The sequence below is a fragment of the Carettochelys insculpta genome, chromosome 10 (assembly GCF_033958435.1).
Source record: "Carettochelys insculpta isolate YL-2023 chromosome 10, ASM3395843v1, whole genome shotgun sequence".
Lineage (NCBI taxonomy): Eukaryota > Metazoa > Chordata > Testudines > Carettochelyidae > Carettochelys > Carettochelys insculpta.
This window is the reverse complement of record NC_134146.1, coordinates 7,776,824-7,793,358: the sequence shown is the minus strand read 5'-3', so window position 1 is coordinate 7,793,358 and position 16,535 is coordinate 7,776,824.

Below are 16,535 nucleotides of genomic sequence, written 5' to 3'. Positions count from 1 at the left end.
TCCATAGTTCTGTAACTTGCTGGTAAGGATACTGTGGGAGACTGTACCAAAAACTTTGCTAAAGTCAAGGTATATCAAATACACCACTTTCCGCATGTCCACAGAGCCAATGGTCTCATCATAGAAGGCAACCAGGCTGGTCAGAGATGACTTACCCTTGGTCAATCCATGTTGACTGTTCTCAATCACCTTCCTCTCCTCCATTTGTTTTAAAATGGATTCTTTGAGGACCTGCTCCACTATTTGTCCAGAGACTGAAGTGAGGCTGACCAGTCTATAGCTCCCCAGACTCTTCTTCCCTTTTCAAAAGAAGGGTACTTCATTTGTCTTTTTCTGATCCTCTGGAACTGTCACCCGAATGCCACAAGTTTTTGAAAATAATGACCAGTAGCTCTGCAATTGTATCAGCCAATTCTCTCAGCATCCTTGGATGAATTAGCTCCAGCTCCATGGACTTGTACATGTCCAGCTATTCTAAATAGTCCTCAGTAGTCCTATTTTTTCACCACTGAGGGATGTTCACCTCCTCTCCATACCATGCTGCCCCAGTACAGCAGTCTAGGAACTGAACTTGGTCTTTGAAGACTGAGGCAAAAAAAGAATTGATTACTTCAGGTTTTTCCTTATCATCTGACACTAAGTTGTCTGCCCCATTCAGTAAGGGTCCCATGCTTATCCTGACCACTTTGCTGCTATATACCTGTAGAAACCGTTCTTGTTATCCTTCACACCCATTGCTAACTGCAACTTTAATTGCAGTTTGGCCTTCACAATAACACCCCTACCTTCTCTTCCCTATTCATCTGTTCAAGTTTCCACTTCTTGGATGCTTCCTTTTTGCATTTAAGCTCAGTAAAGATTTTCATTAAGCCAAGCAGATCACCTGTCATTTCTGGTATTCTTTCTGCACACTTGAATGGTTTGTTCCTGCACCCTCAATAATATTTCTTTAAAATACAGCCAGCTCTCCTGGATTCCTTCCTCTCTCTTATTTGCCTGCCAGAATTGTGCTTTTGGGAACTCCAGGATCTGCATTTTGCTGCTCTCCTTTCTTCCTTTCCTCAGCATCCTAAACTCAACCATCTCATGGTCACTGTTGCCCAAGTTGCCACCTACTTCTATTGCCCCTACTAATTCTTCACAGTTTATGAGTTGTTTAAGGGCCCCCATTCCTAGTATGCATTCGTAACAGTATACACAAGGTTATTTAACATCCTCATTCTAGATGACTAGAGTACAGACTGTTAGCTGAATAGTCATCAGTTTGCACTGCTGTGGCAACTTTACTGTTATTTTGATAACAACTATACATAGAAGCATGCAAGTGCTTAGCTCTACTACCTGCATGAGCCACCAACTATCCTTAGCCCCTTATATTTCATATGATAGGAAAAAATGGATAGATATTAAATAGAGCCCAAATCTAAACTGGGAATATAGTCTGGTGTATGGATCAGCATCACAATGACAATGGCTGCAGATAGAGCATGACAATTGATACAGTCCAGTTCATAGCAGTTTGTGTCTGGGATTTTTGCAATTTTGTAAATTCAGATATTAAGAAATCCTATTAGTTAGAAGGTTCAGGGAGTTGCAAGCCCTGTAGCACTTCAGAACATTAGGATTTACATTAAAATGTTACTTCATTCTACAAGTAAAAGCAAACCAGGACATTAGAATTAGGCCCAATGTTGCCTTCATAATGAAGAAGAAGAAATAGAATGCCATGTTTGGGATCATTATTGTAGCACCATTTATTAAGGGCTTGTCTCGTTTACATAAACAAAGTACAGGTACTCAAAACAGTAATACCTATCGGGAATAAAATTGTGGGCCCACCAAAAAGACCCAAAAGTGGAAAGCAGAAAACCAGTAGCTGGGCTGCTAAACTATCAAAGAACCTTGGCTTTATTGATGGTCACAGCACTGACCCTGCTCTGTTTTCTGAGAAATGACTGCCTGAGCTCTTGCAATGGGACTCATTAGGGAAATTATATGCAGACTCAACTGAAGACAAAAGAGATTTCCCAGACACCGATGAGCCAAACAGCATGTTTCAGAGACACAATACTATTTGGTCAATAAAACACAAAGCCAACAAAAATAAAAGAACTCTGTAGAGAGACAATAGTTTTTTTCTTCAGCCTTGGGAATAAGGGAAATATTCTTCCCATACAAATTGCTCACTAATCAGAATAGCAACAACAATACACCATGTTAACCAGGCTCTGCTGTGACTCAGTCTTGTGCAATGGCAGAAACGTGAAGACCCCTCTAGATATTATCGAAGATAGTTGATACCATCTGTTACAATAACTGGGGCCTGACAGCATGAGCAAGTGGATAATAGTTTTGGAAGTGATCCAATCACCTACAACAAAACATCTTAATCAGAAAGGTACATCAGGGAGACAGACTAGGCTAGTCCAAACAAAAAAGGCATACTGGTATAACTCAAGGCTTGTCCTGAGGTAATGGCAGGCAAACAAACAATGTAGGGCCAGAAGTCAATGTACCAAAACTGCCAAGCTGGAAGTCAGGCCTAGCTGGTTGACAGCACAAGGAGGGGATGTGCTATTCCACCCATCACTCCTTTGGGTAGACGGGTGGAGTGAAAAGACTGAGCGCATTGCTACCATGACTGCCACACCACCATACCTGAGATTCGCCACGATACCATGGGACCTTTGTTGTTCTGAGCAATGTGCAGACCGGACCAGAGAGAGGCACAGATGAGATTGCCACCTCCACCAACTCTGGTAATTTGTCATTTCAAGCTACCTAGGATATAAGATTTCGTTCCATTTGTCATCCCCTTCTTTGCATCAACTTATCCTCCCCCAACTTATTTCTTTTCTTTCCTACCTGTCTTTTTGCCTTCTTGTCTTTTCTTGTTTAATAAGAGGCTCGGTTAGACAGCCAAGACCATATTCTTCATAACATTGCTGCAAAGCCCATGTGGCCAAAAAGATAGCTAAAAACAATATCTTACACAGCACGGGGCAAATTGGTACTAGGAGTTGCTAATAAGACCACTTGCTGCCCCTGTGTATCTCCAGCAGTGAGGATGCATGTGTTTGTCTACATTGCAGTGTAAGTCCAGAGTTAGCAGGATGGAATCATCTGCACCATGCCAGGGAAGCCTGGGCTTTAGCATCAGCAGGTAGTTTAACCTTACATTAAGGCCTTTCTAATGCATACTCAAACTTAGAACTCTGAGCTCTAGCTCCATTGTGCACTAGTGGAAAAGTTAGTGCCTGTCCTGCCTGTTACAGGAATGCATGCACTGTTTTTTTTCCTTCTCTTTATAGCTTTATTGGCTGCCCTGGCTCTCTTCCCACTTCCTCCCCTCTCTGTCTCTATCTCCTTCCTCTGAATTTTGCTTCTATTCTTCCTTATTTTTTAACTAGTTGGATTTTTATCAACTGATTCCTTCGTTTATAGATTCTGTATTACAGATAATTGAATTGTATTTTTAACAATTCACACATAATTCAATGTTTCTAGTATAGCTAGAGTTAGGTAGCACATAGTGAGATGCTGAAGTGAATTTTTTCTGTGTGTTGTGTGTATGTTTGAAAATCTTAAATTTGTTCCAAGCTGACATTTTCATTATGTTTAATGGCGCTTGAGAAAGGGGACTAAACTGGCCAAGATCTCTCTCCTCAAAATCTCAAATCATGTTGACTGGTTAGTGTTGTGCGATGACCAGATCATGAAGCTTTAATTCTGTTAGCCTATTTATTCAACTGCCATTAACACCACAACTCATAGTTGCTTTTCCACCCACAGTGAATCATTGGCATGAATAATAGTGATCCCGCACCAAATTGCATGGCACACCCCTTTCAGGAGCAGTGGAGGAACATTTACAGGTATGTGCAGCAGGGCCTGGGTCAGAGAGGGAACTCCATGGAGCCCCACACTACTCCACCCCCACTCCAGCTCTGCTTCTAACCCCAGCTCCTACCCCATCAGCCCTCATCTCCACCTTCAGCCCAAGCTCCTCTGATGGACTAATTGTGCAGTAATCATAGAATCATAGAACACTAGAACTGGAAGGGACCTCAAGAGGGCATCAAGTCCAGTCCCCTGCTGTCACGGCAGGACCAAGCACCATCTAGATCAGTGGTTCCCAACCTTTTCCAGAGGGGGACCCTTTCTGACTATTCAGGAAGACTTGGTGACTCAAGGCAATTCAAAAATAGGGGGCAGCAGGGCAGCAGTGCTGGAACTAGCTAATTTCATGCCTGAGGCAAGAATATAAAATTGCACTTCCTCATGTTTTGTATAGTCACAGTAGTTATTTCATAGGAAAAGGGAAAATACATTAATAATAATAATAATAATAAAATAATAACACTACATTTATTATAGTCAATTATTAATTTATTATTATAGTTGATCTGAGTTGTGGTGGAGGAAAGACCCTCATCCCCACACCACTCTTCCCAGATCCCCCAGCTTAAATGTCACACTCAAAGGCTGGAGGGGCTTGGTGAGTCACACACAGGAGCTGGGGGAAGGTACAAACAAAAAAATGAAAACTGACAAATCAGCTACATAGAACAGAAGCAGGGCAAAAGGGGGGAAGGGAGGAGGGGGACAAAATTACTTACTGCGAAAGTCTAGGAAGTGGCTTGCGTGGGTTGGCAACAAATATCAAAGGTGGAGAAACTGTCTTTGTAACGCGTAACTGCTTCTGTATTGATAGGGATAGCTGCTGCATGTGGAAGCATTAAGGAGCTGCAAATGGCTTCTTTAAGAGCCACATGCAGCTTGGAGCTGCTGGCAGCCCTTAACAAATCTAAGTGGGGCCCATGTTTGGGTACTGATCCATAGGTTGGGAATCTCTGGTCTAGATCAACCCTGTTAGATATTTATCCAACCTATTCTTAAATATTGCCAATGATGGAGATTCTACAATGCCGTAGGCCATTTATTCCAGTACTTAACCATCCTGACAGAAACGTTTTCCTAATGTTCAACCTAAATCTCCCTTGCTGCAATTTAAGCCCATGGCTTCTTGTCCCATTATCAGAGGCCAAGGAGACTAATTTGTCTCCCTCCTCCTTGTAATATCTTTTTAGATACTTAAAAGCTGCTATCATGTCCCCTCTCAGCCTTCTCTTTCCCAAACTAAACAAGCCCAGTTCTTCTAATCTCCTCTCATAGGTCATATTTTTAGACCTTTAATCATTTTATTTGCTCTTTTCTGGACCCTCTCCAATTTCTCCACATTTTTCCTAAAATGTGGCACCCAGAACTGGACACAATACTCCAACTGAGTCATAATCAGCACAGAGTAGAGTGGAAAAATTCCTTCTCATGTCTTGCTCACAACACTCCTAGAATCCTAGAATCAAGTTTGCTTTTTTTGCAACAGTGTCACACTGTTGACTCATACTCAGTTTGTGGTCCACTACAGCCCTCAGATCCCTTCTACAGTACTCCATCCTGGGGAGCCACTTCCCATTTTGTATGTGTGAAACTGATTGTTCCTCCCTAAGTGGATTACTTCGCATTTGTCCTTAGCAAACATCATGCTGTTTTCCTCGGACCATTTCTCCAGTTTGTCCAGAGCATTTTGAATTCTGACACTATCCTCCAAAGCAGTTGCAACCCCTCCCAGCTTGGTATCGTCTGCAAACTTACCAAGTGTACTCTCTATGCTAATATCTAAATAGTTGATGGAGATATTGAACAGATCAGGCCCTAAAACTGACCCCTGTGGAAACTCACTTGTCATTCCCTTCCAGCATGACTGTGAACCATTAATAACTACTCTCTGTGTCAGTTACACACCCAGCTGACAGTAGCCCCATCTAGACTGCATTTCCCTAGTTTACTGATAAGAAGATAACATGATACTGTATCAAATGCTTTAGTAAAAGTAATGGAGGGGGCACCAACAATGCCATTACTGGTCAGGAGGGGGCACAAGAAAACCAGTTTGGATAGGGTGGGCAGGACAGTTCCTTTAAGCCCTGCTCAACTTTCTTGACAAAAGTACAGATATGGTCCATTTGCCCTGGCCAGCTCATCTGTCTGGCGAGAGCAAAAGAGATTAACTGCCCATTTTTGCCAAAAAGTAGGGTGTCGGGGGATGTACAGGGGGATAGTTGATGCAGGGAGGTGGGCAGGGCTTGGATAAGCAGTGTCAGCCTCACACGGGAGAGGAGGGGAACAGCCATAGCCCTGTGGCAGGTGCACTCAGCAAGCATTTTCCCTTTCAGAAATACGGCCCTAAGTTTGGATACAACTGCTCTGAGGTGTTGCCTGCCCCCAGCAGATGTACATGCCCTTGTTTGTAATTTATGGATATTGCTTGTTCACCTGGTTTTTGGGCTCCTCACTGTAGGACTATAGCTATGAGTAAAATCAGCATAGCCATTGGTAACAAGCAGGGTGGGGGAAATGGTTCAAGACAACCCCCCCCCAATGGTAAACACTTCTCAGGTGAGAGAGATCCCATGAGTTGTTAGCTGTGAAGCTTCTACCTCTTGGCACCAGCTAAGTTACACAGGGCAAGTGAAGGGAACCAGGAGATCACAAAGGACTATAGCCGTTAAAGACTTAGTTCCCTGGAGAAACTAGACCTACCATCACTGGGTGGTACAGCCTGAAGAGAGAGATACCATGCACTTCTCCCTCATGCTTTCTTCCTACAGGGGGGAAAGAAAATGATATTTTGGGCACAGACTCCTGAAAGAACAAACCATGGCTGCCAAACCCAGTTGGACCTGCTGCGTTAGGACTGACGATGCACAAGGTACTGCAGCCTGACACACTAAGCATGAGATAAATGTGGAACTCTGCGCAAGACGATGTAAAGACATGAGATCTGATGCCAGAGAAGAGAACATTCTGATCAGGAGGGGAACAGAGGCACAGCTAGCTCTGTGTCTGTGCAGTACCTTCACTGTCAGCTGAGTTTATGGGCAAGAGGTTGCTCAACATTCAGAACCTTTTGGGATATGGCTATGTAGGGACCTTGCAAAATCTGAGTCTTAGCAGTGTCTGCAAGGAATCCCATTGATGTTATCAGACTACTCATGCAAGTAGTTATCACATTGATATAGAATTAAGCCATTAAGCCTCCACTGTGCTGCTCCTCAGGCCATAGTGGAAAGAAATGGCATCACGGTAATAAGAAACTTGCTAATGAGCATGGAGGGGAATTAAAATTCCATTCTGCTAATCCCTAGCTATAAGGAGTATTTGAACTGCACCTGAGCATAACGTGACATGTCTATATCTGGACAGAGAAAGTCATCTACGCTGCCCCTCGCTTCCTGGCAACATAGTAGGGACTGAAGGGACATGTCTGGACCAGGAATAGTTAATATGTGCATTGGCAAATACATGGAGATTCCATTCAAAGGTGGAATACATGGAGATTCCATTCATATGGAGATTCAATACATGGAGATTCCATTCCATTAGGGCTTCAAAATTGCATGATCTCCTCTGCTTAGCAGTCAGCCCCAGGGTAATGCAGGATAGCCCTCACTGCCAAACTCATAAGGCTAAGAATCAAATGCCAGGGCTTTTGCTGTGCAGCCCCCAGATTTTCTAAAAAGCTCAGTTACAATTTATGCACATGTGCAAAATTCGCGTGGGACTGCAGCAGTATGATCCAAAATAAAGGGAACAATTAAGCCATAGAGAAACATGCAGTCCTATCCCCTTTTCAGGCTCTAGTCTGTTTCAAAGAGAAAGGTAGGTTTTTCCTTGGCACTGGGTCATTGCAGCAAGTCCCTGGCAGACTCCTTTTAGTCTTTTACAACAAAGAAGTAAGCAGCCTTGATAAGCAGGCCACTTCAGGCAGAGTTCAGCCCTTAGACAGACAAGAAGCAGAGTCAGTCTTGCCAAACACAAGCACGGACAAATTATTCAAGGCCCTCAAAATGATAAGAGATTATGATTTGGGGGTTGGGTTTGCCTTGGGGCATGCCAGAGCATTCCACACTTCTCTGCAAGCAGGCCAGCTAGCAATTGGTTTAACTCAAAAGCAGAAATTCATGCAGTCACTTCCCTTACACAGCCAGGATGGTAAAAAAAATAAGTTCATCAAACTGTGAGTCTACAAGGAGATCAAATTGTGCAGCTCATCTGCTGCACAGGCAGCCAGTGCCTGTTTCTCTGGGCTTGACAAGAAATGTGGAGCCTGCAACTGGCAAAGGCAGGAACAGGTAAGGGGACCCAATTCTGGTTTTGGGCTCCCCACCCTATCTTCCAGCCACCTCCCTCACAAAATTCTGAGGTATCCAGCTTTCCCTTGGATACGTACAAGCTAACCTACCTCATCTCCCATCCCAGTAGCATCCACTCTCCACAAATATTGTGACCCACTCAACTTCCATAGTTTCCAAGTTCCCCTGCGCTTGGGAAAAGGTGTATTAGCCTTTAACTTCAAATTATAGTCATACACATAATCAACTATACATTCTAGAAATGTTGTGAGTTTGTCTGTCTGCCCATGTGAGGATCTGTTTCTCTTCCTAAACAGTAAGATCTAGCTCACCAAATCTGGCATGCAACTTCCTGTTATCATAACTTAAAGCAAGGTAATGGTTGTTTGTCCCTGGACAAGGGGATGTGCCTGAAATTCAATTTTTTTCCTCATAAAATTGAAAGGGAGGGGTCTGGTGGGAGGGACGATTATACTGCTGAATGACCACAGGAGGGGTGGAAAGGGGCCAGAGATGGGACCAGATAGCTATAACCCAATTAGGTCACCGGGGATGGGGTGGAGAAAGAGGCAGCTATCTGCTATATATTTCAGAGAGTTTGTATGTCTGCCTGTCCCCCAGCATGCAGATATCTACTCTTCCCCCAGGTTTGTCCATTGCAGCTGCAGTGGCTATGGACAGGTATTTCTCACCTGGTACCAAGCTGCTGTGGTGAAAGAGGGGTGTGGTTGTCCTCCTTCCCCAGGGCTCCCTGCATACTGAATCCTTCACCCTTAGCCCCACTCTAGAGTAATGATTTACATTAAAAAAACCAAAACTTATTTGAGCTAAGGATCTGAGCAATGCTGGGTAAATCTAGCTTACAAATAAGTTAATAGGATTTAACAAAATCACTGATGGAGTTGAACAAAACTTGGAACATATGCAAGTGAGAATCTTCTACTCGCAACTGCAAGATAAAGGTTCTAAGGAGCAGAGCAGCTCCCACTTGGCCTTCTCAGGCGGCAAGTTAACTCCTTGTCTCACTGCTAAATGGGAGCTGAAATCTGAAAACCTGCCCAGCACAAAAATCACTTTACTAAACAGAGTTATTGCTGTGTAACTCATTGTCCTTACATCGTAGCTGTAGACTGTAAAATGGAAACTCAGAATGCAATCAGCTGGCAAAGTGACATTTTAGCAGGCTACAGAGTTCACTAGGAAAGCTACTTTGTGTGTGGAGATTTCAAACCGCAATTTACACAAAGACTAAGAAGCATGTCCTTGCACTCTTTGCCTTCCTGCCATATTTTCTTAAATGTAATTGGAGGGGAAAATCTGGTATTTATGAAGTTAGGACATATGGCAGTTGCTAAGCTTGAACTAGGACCAGCTCCAATGTCTGCTGAAGACTGTGGGAACCTTTTCCTTGGCTTCACCAGGTGCTGAATCAGGCCCTGGGAAAGTAGCCACTGGCAGATTGTGTTACCGAAGGGGATAGGAGGTTTTTTTTTTCCCTTTGAAAAACTGCAAAAAAGGAAAAATATTCATATTCAATAGGTTCTAGGAGCTACTTAGCCAACAGCATATCAATGAACTGGAGGCCTAGCAAAGGGATAAGTGGCATGTGTGCAACCCAGACTGGACAGTCACTCAAAGCTCTTCAGGGTTGCACACTCTTGCAGCTCGGAGTAGCTCTACACACTGCAGCTGGGCTGTGGGACACTGGCAACCTAATGGATCATGATGAGCCAGATACAAAGCTTTGATGGGCCAGATCTGGCCCACAGGCCATATTTTGCCCAGTCCTGGCCTAGATAATACTTAGTCCTGCCTCAGCGCAGGACACTGGACGAGATGACCTCTCCAGATCCCTTCCAGTCCTATGATTCTATTACTCAGATCTTAAAGTCTACAAAATGTGAAAATAACACACACTTTTAAAAAAAACTGTAATGGGGGGCTGTCATTCTTGATCATTTGTGCAGCAACACTGTCACTGCACCTCCTTTGTAAAGGAAACTGATCCCTTCCTCTAGACAGAACATGTCAGTTACCTGCCCTTGCCATGATGGAAGCTGGCATGACTGATGTATTTATAGTGCTTAGTTTACCCTGTTGACATCATGCTTAAATTGGCTGAAGTCTAGCTACTAAAGTCTAGTGAAGATGCCATGTTTAACCAAGGCCAAATTATTGAGACCACTATTTCACTTTAAAAAGTCATGCACTCTCTGTATTCAGTTTGAGTTGAAACTACATGAGAGTCCTGTAGATGAATATGTATGATATGCTGTGTGTATGTATGCCACAGAAATACAATGAAAAATTTAACTACTAGATTTTGTAGGGTGGCAGTCTGGGCAGAAGCACCCACTTACAGATAACACTGACTTTTGATATAAATACAGCACACTAGTGATATATGCACTTACAGAAACCAATCTCGTCTAAATAAAATTTTATCTATTAAAAATCAGCTCTTTTTATATACATTGATCTTGTTAAATCACTGGTTTGAAGAAAAATGTGTGGGTTGGAATTCAATTTTGTTTTACTTCCAGCATAAAGGATTTCAGAAAAGTATTGAGCTTGGTTTGATATGCTTGGGATGCCAGATAAACTTGTTAGTTACTTTAACTTTTAAAAATTGTGTTTCAGTCAGAGCTTGTGTGAGGCAACAAGGTCGGGTGAATGGAATTCCCCTTATCAAAGCAACCCTTAGTTCAATACAAAAAAACAGTAAAGTAGCACTTCAAAGACTAACAAAATTATTTATTAGGTGAGCTTTCGTGGGACAGACCCACTTCTTCAGACCATAGCCAGACCAGAACAGACTCAATATTGAAGGCATAGAGAACCAAGAATAGTAATCAAGGTTGACAAAATCAGAAAAAAAAATATCAAGATGAGCAAATCAGAGAGTAGAGGGGTGGAAGGGAGTGGGAGTCAAAAATTAGATTAAGCCAAGTTTGCAAAAGAGTTTGCATCCCGATGCATGCTAATGTTCTGGGTCATTATAGGGGCTCTTTTGCAAACTTGACTTAATCTAATTCTTGACTTCCCACCCCCCTCTGATTTGCTCAGCTTGATCATTTTTTTCTGATTTGTCACCTTGATTACTATTTTTGGTTCTCTGTGCCTTCAGTATTGAGTCTGTTCTGGTCTGGCTATGGTCTGAAGAAGTGGGTCTGTCCCACGAAAGCTCACCTAATAAATTATTTTGTTAGTCTTTAAAGTGCTACTTTACTGCTTTTTTGTTTTGATAGTTTATCGACTAGCACAGCTTTCTCTCTGTTAGTTCAATACATACTGGTGCCATACAGAAAGGAGAAATGGACCGGAAATGGGGTGTTCCCTTCTGGACTGGATTGTAACCCTCCTGCACTTCGCAAATGGCTCTTGAGTAGGGTGCATATCAGTCTTGTACGCTGGGAAACACAAGGACTGCTCCCTTCCTGTGCAACCACATGGTCTGCAACAGAAGCTGACAGGGCTTCTTAGTAATTCTTTTGGGTGGGTAGGGTCGTGCTCATTAAAAGTGCTCCTACCAACACCACTGGTACCCAGGGCCTGATCTATCCAGTTTTGAGGAAGGAGGGTGTCTGCTTGCTTAAAGTCAGAGCTGTGCCTAAGGCGGTGTGGGACCCAGGGAAACCTCCCATCTGTCCCAGTAACATATGATGCAGAGGTTTAAAATAATTGGGCTCTTGTCTCCCCTCCTCCATGCTAAGCACAGCAATCCTATTATCCAGCATGCAATCACACTAACAGAGCAGATCATTCTTCATAAACTACCATGTCTATCCTGAAACTGCATCTCTGGGTACAAGTGGCACTTACGCTGATCCGACAGTGGGACTGTGGACTTAGCTTGTGCTCTCCTCCAGTTCTGCCAACCTCAAGGACTCCAAAGCCATCAGTCAAAATCATAGGGTTGGTTTACATCATGTATTTAAAAAAAACAAGAGGGCTTTTCTCTGCAATACAAGGCCTAGCAATTTTTGGAGATGACAGTGAAGTTTCTCCCCTAAGTATCTGATGCCTAGAGCGGGAATCAGAAGCCATGTCTACAAGAAGGGAGTAGCCATGTGTGGGCCGTAGCTCACCCACTTAACATCCAGGCCCGTCCACCTCCAGTCCTGGTCTGCTCCCACCCTCTCTGCCCAGTGCTCCAGACTCCTGGGGGGGCGGTCAAGAACATTGTGATCCTTTGTGCTCCAAACATTCAGCCCAGCTTGCAGACACTGGTGAGAGGACTCAGAGGCTTCATTCACCTGGCATTCCTTCCAGGGAGCTGAGTTGGTGGGCTTGTAAGACCCTGTGCCCTGAGCTCCCTCCCCGGCAGGAGCATCGGGTAGGCAGAGGGAAACAGGCCAAGCCACTGATCCAGCTTTGCAGCTGGAGCACTAGAGGCAGGGCAAGCCCCAGCACTCTGCCCATGCCCTGCCTCCAGAACAGGGCAAGCCCCCGATTCCAGACTCTGCTCCATTCTGGGAGCACTGGGCCAGATGGGTAGAGCAGAGCAAGCTGCCAATCCTTCTCCCCAGCAGGAGCGCCCCCAGGGCTGAGCAGGGTAAGCCATGAGTGGGCAGGTGAGGAGTGTGAGGCAGACATATTTCTAGGCCCCGCATATTTAAAGGGCCTCTGGGCAGTGTGTCTATCCATCCCTTCCCCATGGCCAGCTGGAGTGAGGGGAAGAGGTGACCCGCATCATTGCCTGCCTACACCAGTGTTGACAGCTGCTGTGGGCCCTGGTGCCAGGTTGGGGGGGGCAGCTCTGCACCTCGCAAGGGGTGGGGCCAAGGGCAGGAAGGGGTGAAGCTCAGGACAGCCAGCCCTGCCCCCCGAACTGCATGCAGAGTGGCAACACCGCACTCTGCGGCGTTTCAAAGGGGCCCAGGGCATCAAGCCAAACAGCTGACCCCTTTGCCCCCCTCCATCAGCAGGCCTAACCACCCCATGAAGTCAGGGCCCACCCACTTGTCCCACCCAGGCTACACCACTGGTCTGCACTCTCACAATAGCACAGCTGTGCTGCTCCAGCCTAGCCCCTTAAGGCACACCATCTACCTGCAATCGGTCAGCAGCAGAGAGCTCTCCTGCAGACAAATAAAACCCACTCCAGTGAGGGCTGCTCGCATTGCTGACACAAGATTACTGATGCACCCCAGTGCCTGCCTGACACATAGTAGACGCTCAGAAGAGACATGTGTTTCCCATGGGGCAACTTGAGATCTCAGGAGGTGAGGCACAGTGCAGCTGGGGGGAGTGGGGCTCCAGCCAGCCAAGGACTTTTCCAGCAGCTGGGAACACAAGAGAGGTTCAGAGCTTCTTGAGGGTGTTGAAAGCTCAACAGCAGACTAGGCTTAGTGCAGGGGCTCTACTTCTCTGGTCTGCCTGGAAGATGCCCAGTTGTGGGTGCTACGTATTTTTAACATATCTTGAGTGCACTGGGATTCAAGACACGGGTAAGAGCCCCAGGTTCAAGTTCCCAGACTGTTCCCAAAGCTATCATAAGAGAGTTAAGTGCTGCAAAGTTCTAGATGTTTGGAAATATGTTTGGATTCCAGTGATCAACATCATGCTGCTAACCACCAGCTGACTGTGTTTATTGCTAATTTTATTTGTGCTCTCTCTGTATGAGGATTTGCCACCCAGAGAAATCATCTTTTCAACCAAAATAAATTTTATGAGGAATTGTTCTTGTCCTTGATGTATCTATTTAATTTTGAGCCCAAATTAACCTGACAGCAGCTCTTCAGTTAATCAGTTTCCAAGGCGAATGGAGAATTTTAAATGGTAGATGTTAAGAACAAAATATTAATGTATTGCAACAGCAAAAACACTTCTGTTCTGCGCCTCTGAAAGCCCAGACTCCTCAAATATGCACAGTACTAGTCTCAATGTCATGCACTTTACTCATATTACTTTTATTTTAAAGGAACATACCCACCAAAATTAGGTTTTTAATGGCCTCTGACAGATAGCCCTCTGGCCGGCAGGTCTATGTTAGACATGTATGTAGTACATAAAAAAAAAATCCTGCACACCATGCCCAAGGCCTGGTTCACTTTGCTGTCAGCTGGCATCCAGACATTTCAAATATGGGCTGAGCTGATGCTGACGTGAGTGGAACTTACTCCAAGTTCATTTTAATCCCTTAAAGCTTTGATCCTAGGATGGTACTAGGAAGCTATGCCCCTAGTGAGAAGTGAGCATATTTTCTCAGCCTGCCATTCTTTACTGAGCTTTGGTTATACATGCTAGAGAAAATAAGTGACTAACAGGAGGCTTATCTCACTTGTACCCTCCATAAAGCTCCTTTGATCTCAAACTTTGCAGCAGGATGGGCTGGATTCATTGATCAACCACACTGCACAAGGAGACAGTGAAGAGGGCTTTAAACCATTGTCACCTTCCCTAATCCTGGGACCCTTCAGCCACTGGACCAGCCCCCAGCATAACAGCAATCCACTGGCCACCTCCAGCAGTGTAGATTAGCTAGTACTGGAACACTCAAGCAAGTCTTTTCTTTGGCCACATGACCTGCAGTGGCAAGATGGGAGAGTGAGTAGAGTAGTAGTGGCCTCTACAATAGCTTATACGCATTCGAGGAGCCATTATGCCTGGGGGAAATCCAGCTGTTCTGGTGCACTGGGCTCAACAAGAGAGAACGAGATTTCACCTTATTTAATTAAAGTCCTTTGCAGAGCGCTCTTGGATCCAGTGGAAGACAGAGCTCAGGGAAACCATGGTGAAAATGTTGCTTATGAGATTTCGAGGAGCCCATGAAGCCCAGGGAGTTTGAGGCCAGAAAGGTCATATTTCTTTGCAGCATGTATTTAATTAATGGTTGCATTTAGGAACCCTAATCTAGGCTCAGGACCAGCATTGCCTGTAAGCTGAGGGCTTGGGCTGCCACTCAGGAGAAATTCAGGTGCTGCCCAGCTGATTAGCAGAGCACCCACAGCCGCCCACATCTGGCTGCATGTGCTTCTATGGTAGTGCACATCTGCATGTGCATTGGTGCACATGACAAAATGTACTTCACACACCGATGGAAAACGTTAGCGGGTACACTGATCAGTTCCCTGTAAGCTAAGCACTTGGGTGTCCCCCATGAGAGATTCAAGTGCCGCCCAGCTGATTAGTGGAGCCCCTGCAGCTGGCAGCATGTGTGTCTCCTGGTGGTGCACAGCTGCACATGTCTCAGTACACATAAAATTTATTCCATACATGGATGAAAAAAATTCAAGAGAGCATGGATCAAGGCCCAGTGTGACAGGCACTCTACAGGCACATACCCAAATGTTAAACTAAAATTCTGTAGTCCTCCTCTTGCTCTTTGGGTTTAATCACATTGATGAAAGGACACCAGCTTCCCTAATCCTCTTTTAAGTCCTACATTTTGGTGCTCCCCTTGTACACATGCAAAGTGGTTTGTTCTGGAAGGGATGCTCATGGCTTGTGGACGCCTGCCATTGAGCAGAATGAAGCTGCTACTCACAGCTTACCAACCTCATTTGGCAAAGGCACAGACCATCCTGGAGAGTGGGGAGACCCAGAGACCGTCCCATGTAGAAACCCCATAGCCTCCTGAGTGGGCTTAGGATGATCAGTGCAATTTTTCAGCTGTGCTGTGTCAAGGTGACTGGATAAGCTGAGGAGAAGCAGAGCAAGGCATTTTTACCCAAACAGGTCTGCGCACTCCCAGTTGGAAACAGATGTCAATGTTTTGACATCAGCCAAGTATTAAGTGTGCAAGCAAAAAGTGTAGAGACAACTTTGACATACTTCAAAATCATTTCATCATGCTTAGAAATTCAGGATGGTACCAGAAACCTAGCCGCACAGCCACCTGTTCAGCACACGCCAGAAACAAACCTGCAGTTCCCTTCAACGTACCACAATTACACTGGAACAGAGATCCCTGCCTTTGCTGTCCAGACCACTGACCTTCCATTCTCTGTTTTCCTATTTCATGTTTGGTGTTGCCTCAAAGTAACACACCCCAAAACTCTAAGGCTGTGTCTATACGAGCAATCCTCTTTCAAAAGTATGCAAATGAGGGAAATTGAAAATGCAAATGAGGCACAGATTTACGTATCAGGCACCTCATTTGCTTATTCTTCTTTTGAACAAGCTTCTTTCAAAAGAAGAAAAGCAGTGTAGATGCAGCTCTTTCAAAAGTAAACCCCATCTTCGAAAGAAGCCTTTTTCCTTAAAAAAAAAAGAGGAATGCTAGTGTAGACATAGCCTAAGTTATTCTTTCTATTCTTTCCATGTTCTGCACTTACAAAGCACCTTCCACAAGATGCTCTAAGCATCACTTCACTGCCGCTATCCCTCACAACCACC